Source organism: Pelobates fuscus, chromosome 9, assembly GCF_036172605.1.
Source record: "Pelobates fuscus isolate aPelFus1 chromosome 9, aPelFus1.pri, whole genome shotgun sequence".
NCBI lineage: Eukaryota > Metazoa > Chordata > Amphibia > Anura > Pelobatidae > Pelobates > Pelobates fuscus.
The window spans coordinates 10625319-10635400 of NC_086325.1; positions in this window are offsets into that span (position 1 = coordinate 10625319).

Below are 10082 nucleotides of genomic sequence, written 5' to 3' on the forward strand. Positions count from 1 at the left end.
AGACCTTAGGCTGTGTCAAGGGCCAGAAAATTTCTGACGGCAACTCTGAAAAAGATACTTTCATAGCAAGGTTTTATTTTAACAAAATAATAAATAATAATAATAGTAAAATCCTTTAAAAAGTATTAATATGGATGAAGAAATCTCACGTTCTAAGGCTTTTTCAAAAGTGGGAGATAGTCCTTACAATGCTTAGTTTATATATGGAAGTCTTTATTTAGAATTGCTGCCTGCTGTGTCCAATTTCCGGTTTCGTTTTTGCGTCGTACCAGAAGTGATGCAATGTTAATCTTGTAATGATGATGTTAGAGAGCTGTTTCTCAGGTTTCTGTTTCCCCCTTTTGGAACTCACTGGCGGAGTTCCAATTGTGGGTGTTATCCATTGACTACTATCACGTCGAATTGTAACGCACGTATTGCCATAATGGCGTTCCACGCACTGATAATACAAGTCTCTATGCGGTCGGTGGGAGAAGGAAGTAGAAAAAGCCTTGGACAGGCGAAACTTTTGAAAAAGCCTTGGAGAGGCGAAACGCGTCAATTGAGATTTCTTCATCCATTTTAGGATTTTACTATTGTTATTTTGTTAAAATAAAAGCTTGCTTTTTATAGCCATTTGTTTTTTATTTTATTTTTCCGTCTTGCTTCCTGGTACCAACATATCCTTACGTGGGGATTTTACCACCCATGCTGTTTTAACTAGAGCAAGTCTTGCTCTAGCAAATGTAAGTACAATACCTTATCTTCTTTGCATATACCAAAATATTTGTCTCCACATATACCGCACACACTGCATTGCATTTGGAGCACTGATATTGCCTACATCACCATACATCCTTAGACGGGGATTGTACTGTCCATGCACAACACAGCAGAGCTCTTAGATAGCTCAATCAAATGTGAGTGGATCTCATATAGTACTAATATTCTGATCTGTATTATAACATACTGTATTGCACTATTACTATTTTTTTCTGTTATTCTGAGGTCTAAAGTACCATACCATCTGAAAATTTATGTTCGTATAATCTTTGGGCACGGTATATGCCATTTTCATTCTACTAAATGTTATGGAGTGTGTAAGGTATGTGTACAGGGTGTGTAAAGTATGTGTATTGGGTGTGCAATGTGTGACAATAGTCACCATCACTGGAGATGGAAGACAGACACTATGTGTGGGTCCCCAGATTCCTTTTGTATTTTGGTCCCCCTGTGCCCATTATTGGTGCAGGGTATGGTGAATGTATTGCTTGTCTGTGCCTCTCCCCCACCCCCTTTTTCCTGTCCTTATGTTTCCCCAGCAGGGCTTTGTCCCAGGGACACTGCCAGACGAGTTTAAACTAGCTACTTTGTCCCTTCTCAATCTCCTATCAGTCCTTGCTATTGTCTGACCCTACCCTTCTTTGTACTATAGTGCTTTATGCAATATTGTATGTAAATGAGGCTGTTGGGGGCTTAAAATATGTGTGCTATGTCTAGTAAAGTTAGTTGTTGTTTAAACCTTCACCAAGTGTCATCTTTTGTTTGGTCCAGGATAGAAAATGCCCTCAGTGACCCACAGATGGCAGGTGGAGATGGGACTGCGGTCTCTCTACCGGCCCTACAGGGATACTGGGCAGTCGGCCCAGATCCCCAGCAGCAGTGTACCTTGCAGGGAGAGGAGAGCAGCGTCCTCCCTCCCCAGCGGCAGGGTGAGCTACAGGGGGCAGAGACAGTCGGTCCTGCTCCCCTGCGTCAGTGTGTTTCACTGGGAGCGGAGAGTAGCGTCCTCCCTCCCCAGTGGCAGAGAGTCCTACAGGGAGCAGAGACAGTCGGTCTCTCTCCCCAGTGACAGGACAACTTATGGAAAAGAGAGAGCCCTCAGGAAACGCTAGGAGCATCCTTCAATGGAGGTACCCAGTCGGATTTCTGACGGCAACTCTGAAAAAGATACTTTCATAGCAAGGTTTTATTTTAACAAAATAATAAATAATAATAATAGTAAAATCCTTTAAAAAGTATTAATATGGATGAAGAAATCTCACTTTCTAAGGCTTTTTCAAAAGTGTGAGATAGTCCTTACAATGCTTAGTTTATATATGGAAGTCTTTATTTTGAATTGCTGCCTGCTGTGTCCATTTTCCGGTTTCGTTTTTGCGTCGTACCAGAAGTGATGCAATGTTAATCTTGTAATGATGATGTTAGAGAGCTGTTTCTCAGGTTTCTGTTTCCCCCTTTTGGAACTCACTGGCGGAGTTCCAATTGTGGGTGTTATCCATTGACTACTATCACGTCGAATTGGAACGCACGTGTTGCCATAATGGCGTACGATGCGTTCCACGCACTGATAATACAAGTCTCTATGCGGTCGGTGGGAGAAGGAAGTAGAAAAAGCCTTGGACAGGCGAAACTTTTGAAAAAGCCTTGGACAGGCGAAACGCGTCAATTGAGATTTCTTCATCCATTTTAGGATTTTACTATTGTTATTTTGTTAAAATAAAAGCTTGCTTTTTATAGCCATTTGTTTTTTATTTTATTTTTCCGTCTTGCTTCCTGGTACCAACATATCCTTACGTGGGGATTTTACCACCCATGCTGTTTTAACTAGAGCAAGTCTTGCTCTAGCAAATGTAAGTATAATACCTTATCTTCTTTGCATATGCCAAAATATTTGTCTCCACATATACCGCACACACTGCATTGCATTTGGAGCACTGATATTGCCTACATCACCATACATCCTTAGACGGGGATTGTACTGTCCATGCGCAACACAGCAGAGCTCTTAGATAGCTCAATCAAATGTGAGTGGATCTCATATAGTACTAATATTCTGATCTGTATTATAACATACTGTATTGCACTATTACTATTTTTTTCTGTTATTCTGAGGTCTAAAGTACCATACCATCTGAAAATTTATGTACGTATAATCTTTGGGCGCGGTATATGCCATTTTCATTCTACTAAATGTTATGGAGTGTGTAAGGTATGTGTACGGGGTGTGTAAAGTATGTGTATTGGGTGTGCAATGTGTGACAATAGTCACCATCACTGGAGATGGAAGACAGACACTATGTGTGGGTCCCCAGATTCCTTTTGTATTTTGGTCCCCCTGTGCCCATTATTGGTGCAGGGTATGGTGAATGTATTGCTTGTCTGTGCCTCTCCCCCACCCCCTTTTTCCTGTTCTAATGTTTCCCCAGCAGGGCTTTGTCCCAGGGACACTGCCAGACGAGTTTAAACTAGCTACTTTGTCCCTTCTCAATCTCCTATCAGTCCTTGCTATTGCCTGACCCCACCCTTCTTTGTACTATAGTGCTTTATGCAATAGTGTATGTAAATGAGGCTGTTGGGGGCTTAAAATATGTGTGCTATGTCTAGTAAAGTTAGTTGTTGTTTAAACCTTCACCAAGTGTCATCTTTTGTTTGGTCCAGGATAGAAAATGCCCTCAGTGATCCCAGTCAAGCCTCGGTGACTGGGTCTGATGTGCTCCAGGGTCCCTGATAGCTACGAGGAAGTGGCAGAGGTACTCGGTTGGAGCACCATCACATTTGGTTTGCAGAAGTGGCATTACTTGCTAGCTATTGTGTTAACATCCAAGACACAACTGGGATCCCTGCACATTGTCTGGTACTCAGAGAGATGGATAGAGCTAGCACCAGTGCAGCGTCCTCATCCGAGGTGGAGTTACAGAGAAGATTACAGGAAGCTCTGTCCCAGTATGATTACACAGTCTCTGGAGAGAGACAGATCCGAAAGTAACTTTGGAATGAGGTACTTAATTGAGTTCAGGTTCCCTGTTAACCCCAGAACAGTGACTTCATGATTGACCAGATCTGCAGATACATTTCCTGGGAGAGCAGCCCCTGGAGGAATAGGTGGTTGAACTTGAGTGACTTGTCTGGAAGGAATTGTGGATGGACAATGGTTTACCAGGCCTTATGATGGTATGCAGTCCAGCAGTACCCATGGCCAGCCGATGACGACCCTCCAGAGGGTGAGGACTTTGTTGGCCCTGGCCTATTGTGGAAGGCCTTTACCCCTTAAGGACACATGGCATGTGTGACATGTCATAATTCCATTTTATTCCAGAAGTCTGGTCCTTAAGGGGTTAAGGAGGGGATTGATTTTGGGAACCCTGCTTTTTTCCGATTCAGGGACATCCAGGAACTTAGGAGAGACCTCCTGGATCTATCAGAAGCGACAGACATGGGACGTGATCTGACCTACCTTGCTACCGTGAAGTGGGAGCTTGAACAGCATAGCAGGCAAGTGTTTGACTCTGCACAGCAGCAGGTACTAGAGAATGGGGATTTATTACACCTTATATCTGAGTATGTTGGTCAGGTAGATGTGGAAAGAACTGTATTCTCCACACCTGAATCACAGGGATACTAGGCAGACAGCCCTGATCCCCAAGCCCCTGGCATGGAAGCCCAGGGAGAAGAAGTAGAGGTTGTCGGCCTTCCCCCCCAGCTGTAGATTGAGTTACTGGGAATAGAAGTAGTTGGTCTCCCTCCCCAGCGGCAAAGTTTCACCCCAGCTGAAGCGCTGGCATTGGGACAGAGCACTGCTAACCTCTGCCCTCAACTTGTAGCAACGCCAGAAATTGAGAATGGGGAGGACAGCCTTTTGGTGATGGTGGAGCTGGCGGAGTACACCACTGCCCCAGCTGAAGCTCTGGCATCTGGACAAAGCACTGCTGGCCTTTGCCCCCAACTTGCAGCGATGACAGAGCTGAAGAGCAAAGAGATCAACCTTCTGGTGAAGGTGGCATTCGAGGAGTGCACAACTCCTCCAGCTAAAGTTATGGCATTGAGGCAGAACTGCCCAAACCCACTGGTAACCCACGTGCCTGAGGCATCAGATACAGCTGGCCCCACGGAAGAGAGGATCCCAGGGCAAAGCACCGCTAACCTCATCCCTTCTCCACAAGCACTGGGGGATCTCTATCCAGTAGAGGTGCATGGAACTGTGGTCTCTACCTGTGGTGACGGCCTTGGTGGGCTGGATGTACTGACAAATTTTGGAGTCAACTTGTCTGGGGTCTCCTGTATTGGTCTTTGTGGCGGAACAGACCTCGCCACGTGTTCTTGGACGGGGCTGCTTGCCCGCCTCCTACCTTCTGACTATGGCCCTGGGATATATGGCATTTGAAAACAATATTTATGCCCTGTGACAAAACTGGAGATTGTGCACAAATATGACTATTGTCCATATTGTTTATGATTCCCTTCGTTTGTTGCACTATTCCCCATGTGTTTCATTTGTTGGTTCAGCTGGATAGACTACCAGAAAAACTGTGGAGTTACTGGGTGGCCACCATTTCATGTATCAGAGGCACATGGTGAGAACAATGAATGAAGCACATGGTGAGAACAATGGGTGGCGGCCATTTTAACTCACAGACACTGTTTTGACTTTTCTACACGGTGCCATCTCGCCGGTATTTGGTGCACAAAGACATCGTTCAGTAGTTTTAAACCTCAGAACAGGGGACACATTTAACAGTAATAATTTTTCATATAGCCTGTATATGTTCTGCGGAATCTGCATTAAACCGTATCTTCCAAACTACTGAACGGATCTGGGTGAATTTTGGATATGTGGTTCACCCAGATCCCCCGGGCCCACCGGGATGCTGGGAAGCTGGCCCACATCCCCAGCAGCAGCCGGAGTTACCGGGTGCAGAAGCAGGTGGTCCCTACTCTCAAATGTTGAGGGACCTCATAGACTGGTCCTGGGAAGACCCACAGATGGCAGGTGGAGATGGGACTGCGGTCTCTCTACCGGCCCTACAGGGATACTGGGCAGTCGGCCCAGATCCCCAGCAGCAGTGTACCTTGCAGGGAGAGGAGAGCAGCGTCCTCCCTCCCCAGCGGCAGGGTGAGCTACAGGGGGCAGAGACAGTCGGTCCTGCTCCCCTGCGGCAGTGTGTTTCACTGGGAGCGGAGAGTAGCGTCCTCCCTCCCCAGTGGCAGAGAGTCCTACAGGGAGCAGTGACAGGACAACTTAGTGACAGGACAACTTATGGAAAGGAGAGAGCCCTCAGGAAACGCTAGGAGCATCCTTCAATGGAGGTACCCAGTCGGGGTGCCCGTCGATCCGTTACATTTACTATATTGCTTATATTACTATATTTTTTTTCTTTTTTAAGATAACCATTACTTTAATAAACACGTTTTGATACATTTTACCTCTGGACCTACTCTGACTGATTCTTTGTAGCCTGAATACGTATCCCTTTAGTGAGGTATATACCACCTGAGCCGAGAGGACTGAGCAAAACCTACTTTTGCTCCACAAATGATAGTACCTCTTTTATATATTTTTATTAATTTTTACTCCTTAACAGTGAGCTCTCCCCACCAAACGTACACACATACAATTAATGTCGCTCCGATTGACTTTACATGATCTACAACTATTGGCAACAGGAAGACATACGAGATGCTTAAAGCAATCACACTATATCATGGGCAACAAAGCGGGTTGACTTTTAGCTAGGAAAGTTAAACAAACAAAAAATACAATCTAAAATTCCTCATATAATCTCCAAAAAAGGAGATAAACTATATAATTCCCAAGATATAGTGAATGAACTGGCATCATATTATGCTGCGCTCTACCAACTAGAGAACGACACCAACACATATCAACCGACTGAGGAGGAGATAAATATCTTCTTACAGAGGGCTCCCCTACCAAGCCTAACACAATACAATGCTCCTTTCTTGAAAGTTTGTTTGGGGAAGAAGAGGTAGCAACATCGATAAACTCTCTCCCTAAGCATAAGGCCCCAGGGCCTGATGGGTTCTCAAATTATTATTATATAAAATTAGAAAAACAACTGACCCCTATTCTCACTAAACTGTTTAATTATACAAAAGAAACTGGAGCCATACCCAAATAAAAGTTGGAAGCACATATTGTGACATTACCCAAACCCAACAAATCCCCTACACAGTGCGCACCTGTATCCCAGTTAAATATGGATATTAAGCTCTATGCTAAATTAATAGCTTCCAGACTTAAATATCTACTTCCAGATTTAATCTCGGAAGAGCAAGCAGGGTTTATACCCGGAAGACAGGTAGGGGATAATACCAGACACTTTTTGAACTTGGTGGAATGGGCCAATAATTCATCACAATCAGGCTTAATATTAGCGTTAGATGACCACCTACATTGGGGTATATGTCACTTACGCTCACCAAAATGGGTTTCCCATCGGCCTTTCGATTTAGCATATTGGCGCTGTATCAAAACTGTATTAAAAGTTTTTAGCACTGGCTTCGTCTCTAACAAATTTGCTATATGTAATCGTACTCGCCAAGGTTGTCCCCTCTCTCCCCTAATTTTTATTATATGCATGGAACCCTTAGTAAGAATGATTAAAAATGACACCAATATAAAAGGGTTGAGCACACCTGGGAGCATCAAAAAACTGATGATATATTGCTATTTATTAAAGAACCGGAGCTCTCCTTACCCTCTCTCCTTAAACTATTGACAGAGTATGGGCAGGTTTCGTATTACAAAAACAACATAACCAAAACACAGGCACTATCCATCAACTTACAACATACCCTGATAGATAGACTGAAATCACAATATAAATTTGATTGGCGTACTTCTTCCCTACAATACTTGGGAGTGAAACTTACTAAGTCAACCCAAACTATAATTAAGGAAAATCATTATCCGATGCTCAAAAAAATCAAACTCACAATTGCGAAATGGGAGGGTTTGGAGACTTCATGGCTAGGTCGTGTCAACCTGATTAAAATTATGAAATGACTACACATATTATACATTTTTATAACCTTGCCTATATTACTCCCAAACAAATTACTCAAACAATTTCAAGGCACTATAAATGCACATATCTGAAAGAGGAAGCCTCCTAGAGTGGCATGGGGAAGTTCAGGGTTTCCTTACATAAAAGGTGGATTGGGAATGCCAGACATAAAAAACTGCTATAGGGCATCTTTTCTAGCACAGGGGATTAGATTACTGAGACTTAGGAAAGCTGCTCAATACCCACTTTGGTTACCATTTGAAAATGCATGTCTAGACACAAATAATATAATATATCACCTATGGACATGTTCGGTTCCCCGGACTCCCATAAAATTTATGCTACAAAGCACAAAGTTTTTGCTAAGGGCTTGGAAAGAATGGAGCCCACATGTGATAAACCCGGTCCAACTGTTCAGAGCAGCACCAATTACGGCGTTAGCGGCCCTTCCCCCAGGTCTTCAAGTGAGGAGATGGCAGGACAAAGGTGTGAGACAAATATGTGATTTAATGAATGGGGCACAAATGAAGCTATTTACTGACCTTCAAAAGGAGTTAGATTTGGATGAAGAATATAGTGCAATAACATATTTCGGATAATCCACTTATGAATGCAAATACTTTATTTACGCCTGGATATATTTTGTCACACACATTTGCTAAACCACTCTCCTTGTGCTATAACGCATTGACAGAAAGTGTAGCCCCAGAAAAACTATCATATATGATACAATGGGAGAATGAAATTGGGTATCAGCTCCCCAGGTCAGACTGGCAGTTAGCCATGACTAACACAAGCAAGCTTCACCTAGCCTCACATTATGGGAGGCCTACTGCAAAATAACAATGCCATGGTATCTGGTACCTCAAAGACTAGCACGAATGCATGTTGGCACAACAGGGTTATGTTGGAGGTGCGAAACAGCTGTAGGAACTATGATTCACATGTTCTGGGACTGTCTCAAATTAGGAGACTTTTGGAAACAAATTCAGAGCATGATTCTCCATAAGACAATGTTTCTTATCCCCTTGCATGTAGAAAAATATTTACTCCACATCATCCCCGAAATTAATGTACACCGCCATAGAAAGGTGATTTTAAACATTCTCACGGTAGCAAAAATAGCTTTAGCTAGTAATTGGAAGAGCAAAGAAATACCTTCAGTAGAGAAAATATACATTAAGATGAACATGAGCAGTGCCTACTAGAAGATGGCTAGGGAAGTTAACGGATGTATAGATACATTTAAAAAAGAATGGCATAGCTGGACGACCAAGCATACAGCTTAGTAAGGGGTCCAAAATAAGAACATAAGGACATAGGGTGGTCTGACAGACGTGACAGATGAGGCTAGACGACTGACAACCAAGGTTGAGACTCCCTAGTGAATATAGTTAAATAGGACTATGTAGGGCAAGGTTTTTAGCTCAATTAGGATCAATGTAAAGGAGGGATATTGCCTCTAAATTGATAGATTGGCAAGTAATTAAGCAAATGGAGAATAACCAGGGTTTTACCCTCCCCCATCCCCTGTTTTCCATTTCTTTTCTGTACCCCTTTCCCCATCTTTAGTTTGATAAATTATAAATAATGCAACGTGATAATACAGTAGTACACCATAAAATGTAAGATACAAAATCTATTGTAAGTCAAAAATATGCAATATACAATTGTACTGTGTAAAGCATGTATATATTACTATACCTATTGAACGGTTAAAGTAGCACTTTGAAGTTTTAGTGTAAATTCTCATAATGATAGATGACATTTTAAGTTATGCAATTTGTATGATGACAACAAGGCTATAGGTGTTTAATGTGGGACGATATGTAAAATGTGATGTACTGCTTGTGTTTTTTTTCTTCTTTTTGCATCAATAAAAATAAAAAATGAAAAAAACTAAACAAAAACAAACAGTGAGCTCTTTTTTTTCCCCTCTACGCTGTTTTCTTAGAGCCAGAGGGAGGCTCTATATATTGTGAGTGCATATATTTTATTTAATTCTACCTCAGCACTTAGGAATACTACACTAGATTTCCTTTGTATCTCTGTTTATTTTGCATATCCCTTGGAGCACTTATTACTAGATCAAACAGAATCACACCAGATAGGAATTGTATAAAAGTGGAGCTAGTATAAGCTCCACACTCTGTTAGCACATTTCTTTCTTTCATTAATTGGCACCAGAAATACTACACTATATTTTGCCATACTCTTCCGATTGTTTTTCATATTTGTCTGCATCTGAGAATTTCCCAAAGGCCCTTACACCCTCTCTCCATCTCACACACTTCTAAC